At 45.1% G+C, this 13,185-nt stretch overlaps 1 protein-coding gene across 4 annotated transcripts in view; it reads right to left on the minus strand.

Moving 5' to 3' along the window:
* Window positions 1–13,185, minus strand: part of MAP1A (microtubule associated protein 1A) — a 53,180-nt gene that overhangs the window by 16,235 nt on the left and 23,760 nt on the right. The window lies entirely within an intron of this gene.

Genomic DNA, 13,185 nt, shown 5'->3' on the forward strand with positions numbered 1-13,185 from the left:
TTGCATTCAAGACCCAGTTTGATACCTAAGTCTCATAAAACAGAGCAAGCTCTTTTCAGCAACAAGGAAAGAAACCCTCCTTCTGGATCAGCACACTCAGCTCCAACATACTCTGAAGTCCACACAGAGCCAGGCACTTTGAGCTGCCTGCCTGTGCCAGATGGCTGTGTCTGTAAACACTGGTGCAGACAAATTATCCCCCTCCAGACAGCAGTGCCTTGCCTCATCGCAGCTACCACAGAGAGGTGTCTCTGGCATTGTCCAAAGCGTAGCCACCACAGGGCTCTGTCAGCCAGTCAGTGGGTGCTAACTCAGCTTTCACTGGAATGGTGCAGCACTGGTAACAAGTTTCCACTCATTCATAACAGTTTTTTTCTTTAATGAAGCATTTTCCTTTAATCCAAATGTGCACTCCTAAGCTGCTGCTATGGGAAGTACCTAGACAACGAGAACTCTCATTCTCTTGCCAGAGGCACAAATAGCAACCAAGAGAGGACTCTGTTCTCTCTCTCTATATAGAGGAAAAAAAAAAGGAGAAGCCAAAGAGCAAAGAAGATCCTGGGAGCACAAAAAAAGCAATTTGTTTGCTCACCTTGTCACGGGCATTGTACAGATATTTGGCAAAATGCTACCATAATTCCAGGGCCCTATTAATTTATTAGACAGAAGGGTATTGAGTGTCTGCCACGCTGACAGCCAGGACCAGAGCTGCTGTTGTATGCCCACATCAGATGGCTCTGGTAGGCAGGACAACATACAGCACCTTCCTGCAGCACTTTCCTGGTCACTGCAAGGCAGCACAGAACCTTTCTTGATTAGTCTTTGCTAGTACCTACCTCTGGACATTGCATCCACTCAACAAGCCAGGCACTTAGAACTTAAATGTTGGAATGGATAATTTATAGGGTTTAAGATTTTCACAGGTTTTAATCCTTCATATATAGTTGGAGGTCCATAGATCTTCACTGAAAATGAAAACCTGTTTTTATTTCACATCTTTCAGACAACTGTTGCTTGCTGACAATGTTGTTCTTTCCACCCTCCACAACCTCCCATTGCCTCTTTCTAGGCAGATCTCGTTCCTTCTAAAACAGATCTATCTATCTGGTGGAAGGAAGGATGGGAAGCATGGAAGGTCAATACTCAGCATAGCTTTAAACCAAACTCACTTTGCTGGAATGTTTTACTAGCAATTAACCAGACAGATTAGCCCAAAAGGTAGCTTTCAGCCCAAAGTGAGCTAAGCTCTCAGCAGAACTATTTGTACTCGGCATCTCTAGCTGCTTTCTGAACTTTTCCGTTTGGCTAAAAATCATCCCTCTAGACTAAAATCAAACCATCACTACACAAAATTCACTGAGTTCAGTGGCATTTCTGGCACTTGATGTGGAATAGCTGTATGGCTGGAGACACCGGGAAGCAAGGCCCTGTGCACAGAAGGGATGCTGCAAGTGAGCCATGGGGAGCAGCGTGGGAGGGTGGGAGGAGGCTCAGGTGAGGAGGGCCCAGGAGCTGTTCTGGGGCATTCTGTGCAGCCAGAAGAAACAAAACCCCACTCATCCTCGAGGCAATGATAACTGTGAAGGCATTGCTGGTGTCCCAGAAGTGTTGACAAGGAGCACCCTGGTTCCTCACAGATCCATTGTGCAGCATTCTCACAGCTCCCCCACGCACCCCAGTCCTGCTGCTTGGGCCATCCAGAACAGAAGTGATCTGTCCCCATTTTTCAACATTACTACTGAGACAAAGTGACACAGCCTCTGCCACCTTGGTGCCTGCACACCGCAGACATCATTTTAGCAGTGGTTACCCACAGCACTTGGGGAACACCCCGTGGTGCACAGCACCAACACCAGCAGCCTCATCTTTGTGCCACGTGCCAGGGAGGGCTCTTGGGCACAGTGCAATCACCGTGGCCACCTGTGGGCACCTTGCCAGGCACCAAGTGCCAGGCATTGCGGGGACAAGGCCAGCCTGTGGGCTGCCAGCCGGGCAGCGCTGGGGACAGTGCCAGCTGCAGAAGCAAGGGGCCCATCTGTGGCACTAACAGGCATGGAAACAGTGCTTCTCCCTGCCATCCCGTGCTCCCAGGCAGCTGAGCTGTCCCACTGAGGCTGTGAACAAAGCCTGGCTGTTAGCATTCTGCTGGCAGCCCCTCACCCCACAGGGAATGTCCCCTGCACATGGGAAAGAAAGAGAAGGCTCAAGCTGCAGGGCCAGCAGTTGCTGGCAGATGGGAGGGATGAATGGGGAAGGACTGAGCCTTGTGAAGGGCTGTGAGCATGACTAAGGGACTAAATTGTCTTCGTACAAGGTGAGGCTGAGTGTGGGGGAAGGTTATTTTCAATATGAATAAATAAATACCTGATGGGAGGGAATGAAGAAGAGGAAGTCAGGCACTCTCAGTAATGCTTAGTGACACGATGTGAGGAACAAATTAAGATGCAGGTAATTTCATCTGAACACAAGAAAAACACTGTTTTTACTGTGAGGGTGGTCAAATACTGGAATAGGTTGTACACTGAGGTTGTGGAGCATCCATCCCAGACATACTAAAACCACAGCTGGATACAGGCCTGGGAAGCCTGCTTTTGCTTACCCTTCTTGAGCAAGTGTGATTGGACTAGACAATTCCAAGTGCCTTCCAGCCTACAGTTTGCCAATTCTGTGACATTGTGAGGCATTGCACCCCTCCATAGCTTTGCTCCTGCCATGCTGTGGGGTAGGTTCCCTCTCTTCAGTTGCAGCAGTTGATTCTCAGGAAGACAGAGGAGCAGAGCTCTACAGATAGGCCATTTCCAGAAACACGGGAGTCACTGCACACACCTGTGCACACCAATACCCCAAACTGTTTTTTAACTAAATTCAGAGGCAAAGCAGAACAGAACAGAACGGCACAGAACAGAACTCCAGGCTGCAAACTGTGAGTAAGGCAGCAACACAGTGCCCTAACATGGCCCATGCCCCTATTCACCCCGAGTTGGGGCAGTGGCCTTCCCAGCCCAGTGCAGTAGCAGCCCGTGTCTGGCTAAGGGAACACACATGCCCGAGGCCTTTGTGAATCCAAGCGCTTATCAGGCTGAGAAATCCTTTGCTGACCACTTTCTCTATGCAGCCTGGGACATCATTCCTCTCACTGGTGTATGAACCAGAAACACGTAGCAGTGTGACTGACATTGCAGACATAGTGACTAGAAGCATGCTGTTCAGGTCACTTCCAGGTATTTGTCCTTATTAGAGCTCTATCACAATGAAATGCATGCCTGGAAATAGCATTGCAAATTAGAAAATCCCTCCATTCCATTGACCAGTACAAGGAATATCCTTCTCAGACTCCTGAAGACTGCAGTCTTCAATTTACCTGGAACAAATATCTGGACACAGCTCATCTCCAGGTGTATTCTGAACACAGATCCCTGACCCTGTGCAGCTTTCTCGAACTATACCCAGAAGCTGCTACATAATATAAATCTCCTCTCTTCAGTAGCATTACATTTCTCATTTTGTATGAACCCTCACTCTATGTGTTCAGCCACATTCTGATTTCTTCAATCATCCCTGTGCATGTGCACTTCCAGGAAATATTCTCATCCATCATGTCCCCACCAAGGCAGAAAGCCTCTGGTCCTTACCACTTGTTCCTTTGGAGGAAAGTTTCTTTAGTCCCTTGGAACTGCTGTCGTCTATCCCTATGGCCACTGGGATGAGCAAGAATAGAAGTACACAAGAAGGCGCACAGAAGATTCAAAGGGTGTCATTATTGTATTTTCTGTATTATTTCCCACCCTATTTCGTTATGCATCATAATATAACCTAAGATTGTCTTTGCACCAAATAAAGATCTTAAGTTAGGGTACACAGTGACATCCAAATTTCAGCCTGCCATGAAACTATTAAGTTCTTTTAGGGAGTATAGAAGGTTTAATTTCTCTAGTGTGCTTGATTTTGCTTTTTTTTGGCAATGAATTTAATGAACACCATGACTGTGCAATTTAGTTGCTGAAGTTCCTCACAGACTTTTCTAGATCTCAGTAACTGCATCATCTATAAATTTAGCCATCTCTGTGTTTATTCATCGTTACTGTACTGATCAACTTTGTATTTGTAGAAGAAATCATGAAGCCCTTGTACTTTACCTCTGGATGCTGCACAAAGATGACCATATTATTTGTTTGCTAACTTGTTTTCTGTCTTTTAAGTAGTTTTGACTCATAGCATTACTTGCCTTTTACCCACACAATGTGCTTGCTGCATAACACATGGAAACTTTTTAAAACATGGAAAGATTTAACACACAAACACACCTCATTCACAACCACAGTAAGGTTTCAGAGAACAGACAGGGCGTTTGCCTTCTCCACACAGATCACATCACTTACCATTGTGCAGAAGTATCAGCACCCTGACCCCAAAGGCCCACAGAAGACACATACAGCTCCTTCCTACAGGGCAGCCACCCACAGGTGCCTCCTCCTGACCATGGTGGCACTACACAAAACATCCCAGAGATGGTGAACAACAGCCAATCTGCTCTAGAGGATGGATTTCCGTTACTAATACTCAGGTGACATTTCAGGATGTGCAGCTGAACTCCTGAACTAGTTGGAAAGGAGGAAAACTCAGAATTTTTTATTTTTTTTTAAGAGTATGTATAGCTCACATACTAGAAAAGCTGAGGGCACCCTCATTGCTGTTCACAGCATTCTCAAGAAGGGCAGCAGAGGAGAAGCTGCTGATCTCCTTTCTCTGGTGATCAGCACTAGGATAAATGGAAATAGAATGAATCTGCATTGGGAGAGTTCAGACTGGACATTAGAAAAGGTTCTTCACCAAGAGGGTGGGCAGGCTCCCTGGGGAATTGGCTACAGCACCAAGCCCACCAGAGTTCAAGGGGTATTTGGATGATGTTCTTAGTCATATGGTTTAAGTTCAGCTACACCTGTGAGGAGCAGGGAGTTGGACTTGGTGATCCCTACAGGTCTAATTAACACATTCTGATTATGTGGCCCTTTGAGTGTAGAATTTCTTTGGTTATGGCAGAAGATAGCAAGTGAAGAGCAAAGCCACACTGACTCTGGAGCGGTAATTCAGGACTGCACCTGCAAAGAGACAGAGGGAGAGAGGACAAAGGAGCAGATGCTGTGGGTTTAATGCTCAGCAGTCAGGCACAGAGGGCTCTTCTATGGAGGTCAGGCTAGGCTGGAAGAAAGGATAGTGCACTGGGGTAACTGTGACAAACAGGATGCCTGAGGGAGAGAGATGATCCTACAAACAGACAGATGGCTGTAGAGGCAGAAAAGGAGGTCATGCTGACAGCACAGATCCTTGTGTTCTGCTACTTTAAATGGAAGCACCTAGAGCCCCCGTAGCTGCAGAATAAACTCTGAGCTAGTCTGAAGAGCTGTCAAGGATAGCTATGCAAGATGCATATGTTCTTGTTATGTTCTTTAATCTTTCAGACCATCAAATCTCAGAGGTCTTATTCTGTTAATCAGGACTGGAAAAATCAGTTACAGCTCACCATGCTGAAATCAGAGACCAAGTGTCAGGGCAGCAGGACTCAGTTTTGTGAAATGATGCCTTAGACGAGAGCTCTGGGTCACCTTTCAAGTGGCTGTGCTGAAATCAGCCACGATGCTCTGACTGGTACAACAAATCAGAATGAACGTAAGGGCCAAAAGATGATTAAAGGACTGGCACATCTTGATGAGAGAAGTCAGGTGGGACTGTTTAGCCGATAAAAGAGAAAACTCACGGCAAGGAACTCACTACTCTGTGTACCTGTCTGATGGATCCCATGACTTTGCCATCCAGAGGATGGAGAGTGCTTGTCTGACCACATAGAAATCAGCCCTTTCCCACCCAGGATGCATTCTTTATCCCTCGTTACCACCCTCAGGGCACATCTGTCCCCTCCTTTGTCCCTAAAATTATTTAGGCTTACCAGGTTCTACCTGTAAAGTGAATACCAATAATACATTGATAAAAAATACGGAAGCTTCAGAGTCTGAAAAGGCACACAAGCCACAGTGATTAAAAACCAACTCTTCCTCGCTTCTGGCTGTCTTAGCTGACATGAGCATCCCTCTTCAAGGGGACACTGTTGAAAAGACTCTAACAAGAAGATTCTAGATACCGCTATGGCCTAGTACCTTTTGCTACAGTTCAGCAAAGAGCTGAGCCTGGGATCACATGGTCTTCCTGATGTCTGTTGAACAAAGTCCACCTCTGAAGACAATCAAACCATCCATAGGGTTCTTAGAGTGCATATATTTGCATAATTAACATGAGCTGGTGCAAGCTGAAAGACTGACATTTCCTTCACTCTGAAATTACATAATAACACCGAGCTAGTAAATGACTCTCTCATTCTGTGAAGTCTCTAACTGTAGCTTCTTCAGTGCCAATGGAAGAAAAAGGATCCAGCCCCAAATGGTGTCCATTCAGAGAATGAAACAACACAGTCATTCACCAACACTCCAGGACTGTACCAAGTATGGCAAGTCACAGCTCCTTGGGAGGGAGATTGTAAAGACCAGGGGAAAATGAGAAAAGGTTTTGCACTGAGCTCTGAGCATGGTCCTGTCTCTCATCCTGTCTGAGCAGATACAGTCCTGTGTCCAACTGCACCATGGACCCACTCCTCTGCCGGACCAGGGCTACCCCGTGTAGTCCAGTACTGAGGGAAAGGAGGGAATGTGCCCTTGTTGGAAGCAATATCACACTCCCAGCACCTGAAGAGCACACAGCTCCTTCCTCCAGCAGGCAAGCTGAACAGTGTACGGCTGGCAGACGGGACCAGCTCCGGCTGATGGAGATCTGGAAGCTCTGGCAGCTAATGAAGTGGGCCCAGGAGTTAAAAAATAAACACAAAGTTTGATTTGGCAGCTGATACACAGCCAACAACTGCTGATTCACCATTCAGGTCCTCGTGTGGTGGTTCCAGTTCAGGAACTTAAACACAATTTCTCATACCCCAGGGATGCACCTGGATTTGTTTATCACAATGACAGGACAAGTCCCACTCTGCTCCTCCTTACTATTTAATGGCAGTTTTGTGCCAGATGAGACTCTCAGGCAAGGTAAGGAGAGAGACACCAGGTGAGGAATACAGCTAGAACTTGGCAGAAACCCCCCAGAAAAGGCTAAGAGAGATTCTGAGTCCTAGGTGGGTGGCTGCCATGCACACTGGTGCCTAACCACTGCCTTCCAGAGCCTGAGGCAATGCAACGCTCCCAGCAATGCTGGGACCTTTGTTGCTCTTCCAGAGATGAGCAGAGCGAAGGGCTTAGCCAGATCACTGGGGATCACAGCAAAAGGGCGGTCTCACTGCTTCCTTCCCTCCTGACACAACATGTGATAGCTGCAGTAGATACTTATTTTCACAAGATTATTGGGAAAGTGCTGTAGTTTTAGCTTGCTAGTATGATTCAGCAGCTGAGAATGATGAGGAACTGGCTTCGGACAGTCCTTTGTGGTCCAGCAGCAAGTGTTCTGCCTCTTATAGTCTGAAAAAGTCTACTGTAAAGATTTATTTCATATACTTTCTATTTTTACATCTTCAAACACTCTGCAGAAATAGAGAAATATTTGTCAGTGCTTAATCAAAAAATCTATCCTGTTAAAGGGGATCTCTAGTTATTTTCTCAGTGAAACTCACTGTACACCAGCAAAGAGAAAACATATTTTTAACAGAAATATGAAAATCATCTGAAAATTGAGAGGCAAGAAACTGCAGCAAACTGCTGAGGCCCTGCCAGGGAGGGCCAGGGCAGAGCCGTGTGCTGCCTGTGGAGCAGTGGAAACCATCACCCAACAGGTCACAGATGCAACCAGGGCTTAAAATGAGGGATTTTAAACTGTACCTAGAATAGAAGGGGAAGTCAGTGGTGTTTGAGCAGGCAAATGTCATATGTATGAGTTTTTATTTTTTATGAATATCTCAAAATAGAATTTAATGATTTTTCATATTGAGATACTGAATCCCACAGTTAAAAACACAGCACTACTGAAATAAAGCCCTGTGGGTGTGTGGAGATACACCTTATCTGGAGGAACTGAATAAACAAAGCACAGGAAAGTACAAAGCAGTGTGCAGAGAAAGGGAAGATAATTCAAACATCTTTATGAAGTAAAGCATTCTGTACAGACTGAAGGCACATCTACAACTTCTGCCTGTTAATGAGGCCAAATCTCCAGATGCTGGCTTTGGCTTTAGCTGATATCCCGGTTGTGGACTGAGGGGAATTTTGGGTACAAGTGGTATTTTGACCGCTATTTCTCATATTCCAGCTATTCTGAAGCTGAGTAGAAGGTAGAGGAGCACCCTCTCCACAGTACAACACGTGCACTAAGGCTCTCCTGCTGAGTGGCTCTGTAGCTGCAGAAAAGGGTGGCAGGGATTACAGCAGCCCTGACAGGGAGCTTGGCAGTGCAGCACACACAGGACTGAACAGAGAAGCACACAGCATATGCAGGAGCATCAGGGGAGCCAGAGCAGAGCTGATGATGCATTCTGTGCTCCTCTGAGGGCTTTTTCTCAAGCCTCCAATCAGAACTCCCACACAATTGTCTTCAGGAGGACAAACGGACAGCCAGTCACAGATGCACTTCCACAAAACACTGCCACAATCCAACTCAGTGTAAAAGGAGCTGTGAGGTGCTAACATCAGAAAAGAAAGCATCTGATTTGGGACAGAAAGTCACAAACTTCAGAACAGCTCAGAGGCCGAGCAAAAGCCTTAAAAGCTACAGAACTCTGCAATCAGAGAACTTGGTTCAAGAAGCTACAGAAAGAAGACAACATCAGCAAGACAGCTCCACAAAGGAAAAAAAGGCTCTCAACAGGAACAGAGTGAAAAAGTGAAACTAATTGAGAACCATACTAGGAGGGACAGAGAAAGGAAAAACACAGCAGTAAACCAGTAGAAAGAGGAGTGTCTCTGGAAAGACGAGGGAGCAGTGAAGGAGAACAAGATCTGTTTTCTCAAAACATGGCTGAATCTGTCAGGAGGAAGAGGGCTGAGGAATCTGAAAGTGTTCTCAGGCTTCCTTTTATGTACAATGCCAGAGATATTTCATAACTCACCTTACCATACTGTTACTGCATGCCAGGAGAACTGATCATGTTTTAAAGTACGAGCAGGCTCTGTGAAATGATTGACTGCCTCCTGGGGATTTACTACAAAGGTGAATCAGCAGCAGGGCAAGAGAAGGAGATGAAATATTCCTTAAGGTGTGGGAGGTTGTGGGCACTTGCCACATCCCAGGAGATATTCCTGCTAACCACTTGCCTTTGCTTCCCATCTTTCCTCCTCCCTGTGATATTTTCATGCCATCTACAGCTCCTCTCCCAGGCAACCTCTATTTCTATACCATAGCAACCATCTCATTGCTCCCTAATTGCACATACTGTCTCACTTTTATGCTAAAGAGCAATTTGATAGCTCAGCCATTTTAGAACCACCAATTGAAGATGTAGATATTCACTTTGGCAACAGTTTCATATATTTCCAGAAGTTACAGCCCCTCAACTGGAAGTTATACCACCACTGAGATAATGCATAAGGTGAGCATGTCTACCTAGCTTGCCAGATGCTAGATTGGCCACAAAAAATGTTCTGTCACCTGCAGCAACTTTGCTAACTCATGTAGGCCTTGCATCCTTCTGCTGAGGAGCAGTGTGTGGCATTTGCACGAATCAGGAATGAAGCCCTGCACAGAGACACAGCCTCCAGCTGTGAAGAGCTAAAGCTGTGACTTCTTAAATGTCTCCAGTTAAATCCACAAAAGAAAACCTAAACACACTTTAAGACACCCTCTTATCTGGTGTCCTCACTCCACCAACCACTGGCAGACTTATTACAGCTGGTCCCTTTGGAAACCAAATTAACGTTTCCCTTTCCTGTGTCAGCTGGACTTAAGCTGGGAGTTTCTGGAAACAGGGGTTCCACAAAACCACTCCCATTGGCACTGAGGTTTCAGATTCCAGAGATGAAGACTCCTGTAAGTCATTATCTCTTAATTTTAATAAGAATGTGCATCCCAGAACAAATGTTCTTACAACCAGAACATAGCACAGACTGAAGAAAACTGCATGTTTCTCCTAGCTGAGAAGTATCTGGGTAATGCTGACTCTGACTGACTTGGAGGCACAGCTCATGATCTGTTCCATTTCTCACTCTCTTTTTTTTTTTTAAACTTCTCAGCTGATCAATATGACAAACTGCCTGAGGCAGGGAGAACTTAATTGTATAAGAGCGGGGATAGCTGCATACACACAGAAATAACTCTGAGATTTCCTCCTTTTTGCCTATTGAGATGCCAAATTTCTGGCAAGAGAATCCTGCCTCTGATTTACAGCAACTGTTTGGAGACTTTAAACCTCATTCCTATTCTGTACTGTTAACAGTCTCATTCCAAGTAGGTTTTCTTCTCTCCCTTGCTTGTTTTTAGGATGACTTGCTGAAGATACAGATATTAAACCAGCTGTGAACTCCAAGTGGCTGAGGTGGTTGGTGAAGCACAGGACTGTATTCTGCCAGCCCTTGCGAAAATGCAGCTCTCCTCTGCAAACAACTTTCTTTGCTGCATCTTGACTTTGCACTCTTGGATCTAGTTAACCCTTCATTCTCTGCATGGTCTGGGTTCCTGGGATTTGATTTACAGGGTGAAGTACAGCAATAACGAATGTAATACAAAAAGCTATTTCAAAGCTGAGAACTTCAAGGCCTCCTGTCCCTTCTGCCAGCAAACACAGGGCCTATCCATTTAGCACTGAAGGGAGAGGGGTTTGGAAGCAGCCAAGGAGGTTTCTAGCAGAGTAGTCCAGGCCACCTTGCTGTCATGATACTGGTGACATCTCCACTCATCTACTGCCTTTCACCAGTCTGCTTGAAATGAGCTCACTTGAGTCTTATTTCATCTCAGGAGCCCCTGCTTCCCCATCTAGTCAGGTCCCTTTCGGCTTGCAGATTACATAGTGGAATCAGGGACTGAATTCCAGTTACTAACTTTTATTCTCCCAGTTACTAACCAGAGAGAATCAAAAGGGCCGGGGGAGGTTTCCATCAGCACAAACACTTCTCTCAGGGCCTCTTGCTTGTTCAGCTCCCTCAGAGCCATGCAGGCACGGGAGCCTTCCTTGTTGCCGTGCCTCCCCCTTCCTTAGCAATGGTCTTTGCCATTGAATGTGGACCAACAGTAAGAAAAAAAAACTATAACAAAACTCTCACGCAAATCTAGCAACCAAGAACTGGGCCAAAACACATATTATGCTTATACCCATCAGCCTGCAAGCTGGTTCTTCAGAAAGATGCTACATGGGTCAAAGAAAGGCACAGAGAACCACCCTATCCAGTGCTTTGTGCAAAGGAGTAACTGCTGATTTGGGCCATTGACTTCTTACATGGCTTGGGCAGTGTCTGCACTTCTGTCCAAGTACTGCAACTTAACTTATCCCTCTTAATCCACTTTTAGTAAGCTTTTCAGAACATAAATCCAACCATCCAGAAGGTAAATCACTGGCTTCTTGCCCATTCCTCTTCTAAGAACATCTGGAGTGCCCAATGACAGACCATCATTCCTCAGACAGTTTTCAAAAGAGAGGTACAAATAGCCTTTTCCTTCTAGTTTTTCTCCTAAATTACTTAAAATTTGGGCACTGGAGCTTAATAGAGAATTGACAGATGAGAGCCCAGTGAAAGAAAAGGTTAGCAAAGAACAAAAGCAATTAACTGAATTTCTTAACTTGAAAGCCAACAGAGCTATTAAAAATAAAATATTAAAAATAGCCATGCTATTTTAACACTGTTTGTAGCTATAGCATGTTGTGAAAAACAAGGCTAAACTTTTACAGCCCCGAGGTAGGTGCTAGCAAATTGCCAAAGACTTCAGCGCTTCCCAAGAAGGTGCATGAATGACAGTAACATGTGCAAGGAGACACAAATGTTATTCGGTAGCATGTATTGATGACAGACATGCATATTGAATCCTACCCACTGTGATTCGCAAGTCTCCTTCAGCTGGTGATTCTCAGCCTTCAACTTCTTAGAGGAAATATTCAAACCTTTACTTTCAAAAGCAAAGAAAGGGCTCACTACTTTCTTTCCAAATACTGACACTGGGATAATGCTGTTTTCAGAAAAGCAGAAATTATTCAAAATTGTATTCCTTTTTAAAAAATAAAACCAAAAAACAAGCCAACCCAGTACTATTCTATGCATTTGAGAGATTGGTCGATCAAGACTTCAAAGGCTGTCTCAGGAGAACTAAGAACCTGCTGGCCAAGGAGATTAGTGCTCGTGTTCATCTGTGAATAAAACATCAGGACAGAAATTTCCTGAATAGCTGGACACATAACTAATTGTGCCATTAGTACTAACTTCTGCAATCCTGGAGAGGAAGCTGTGAGAGGAGGAAAACTGACCTAAAGTCACCACAATTAGAAATTTATCTCAATTTCTTTCATGTGAAGCAAAGGTAAAAACAAGCCACAGAGCTTAGTTGCAGCGAAGCATGAACCAATGAAGACTGCTTTTTGTGTATCCACCCTGCTCTTTTCCACCACCATAATCCCAGCTTCCTCCACACTCCCTGCTGTCCAGTGCCATAATCTCAGCTCCACTTGTGAGCCAGAACTACCAACTGTGCAAGTGACAGCATTCTTAGAGAGCCACGTGCTGACAGCTGGTGTGTGAGCAGGGAGTGCAGGACAAACAGAGGTGCACTGCTCCCATGGAGGCACTGACTGATCACTTGCCTGCTCCACCAACTTTCACAAAACTGGTAGAAGCTTGCTAATTTCAATGTTTCAGTAGAAGGAAAGTGTTTACTGCAAACACAGAAGGTGTATTTGTAAGAATTCATACTGTGCACCCGAGCACCTCGAAGGGGATGAGAAAATACAGACTAGGAAGTTATAACTAAACTAGCTCAATACTTACTCTAATCTTTCCTGTAACAGCCACTAGACTGGCGTAGGCATCCAGAAAATTCATGATTTTTGGGGGGAAAGAAAAATAAATCTTCTTTTTCCATCTAAGTAAATTCTCCACAGAATAATAATTTTAGGCATTCATTTACACATAGCTTGCTCTCTTTTCTCCCATACAGAGTTTCTGGAAAGTCTCTATTTCCTGCCTTTCTCCTCCAGGTACTTTTGCCTAACAGTCTGGAAGACACTCC

This window comes from Parus major, chromosome 10 (genome assembly GCF_001522545.3).
Source record: "Parus major isolate Abel chromosome 10, Parus_major1.1, whole genome shotgun sequence".
In the NCBI taxonomy this organism is placed as follows: domain Eukaryota; kingdom Metazoa; phylum Chordata; class Aves; order Passeriformes; family Paridae; genus Parus; species Parus major.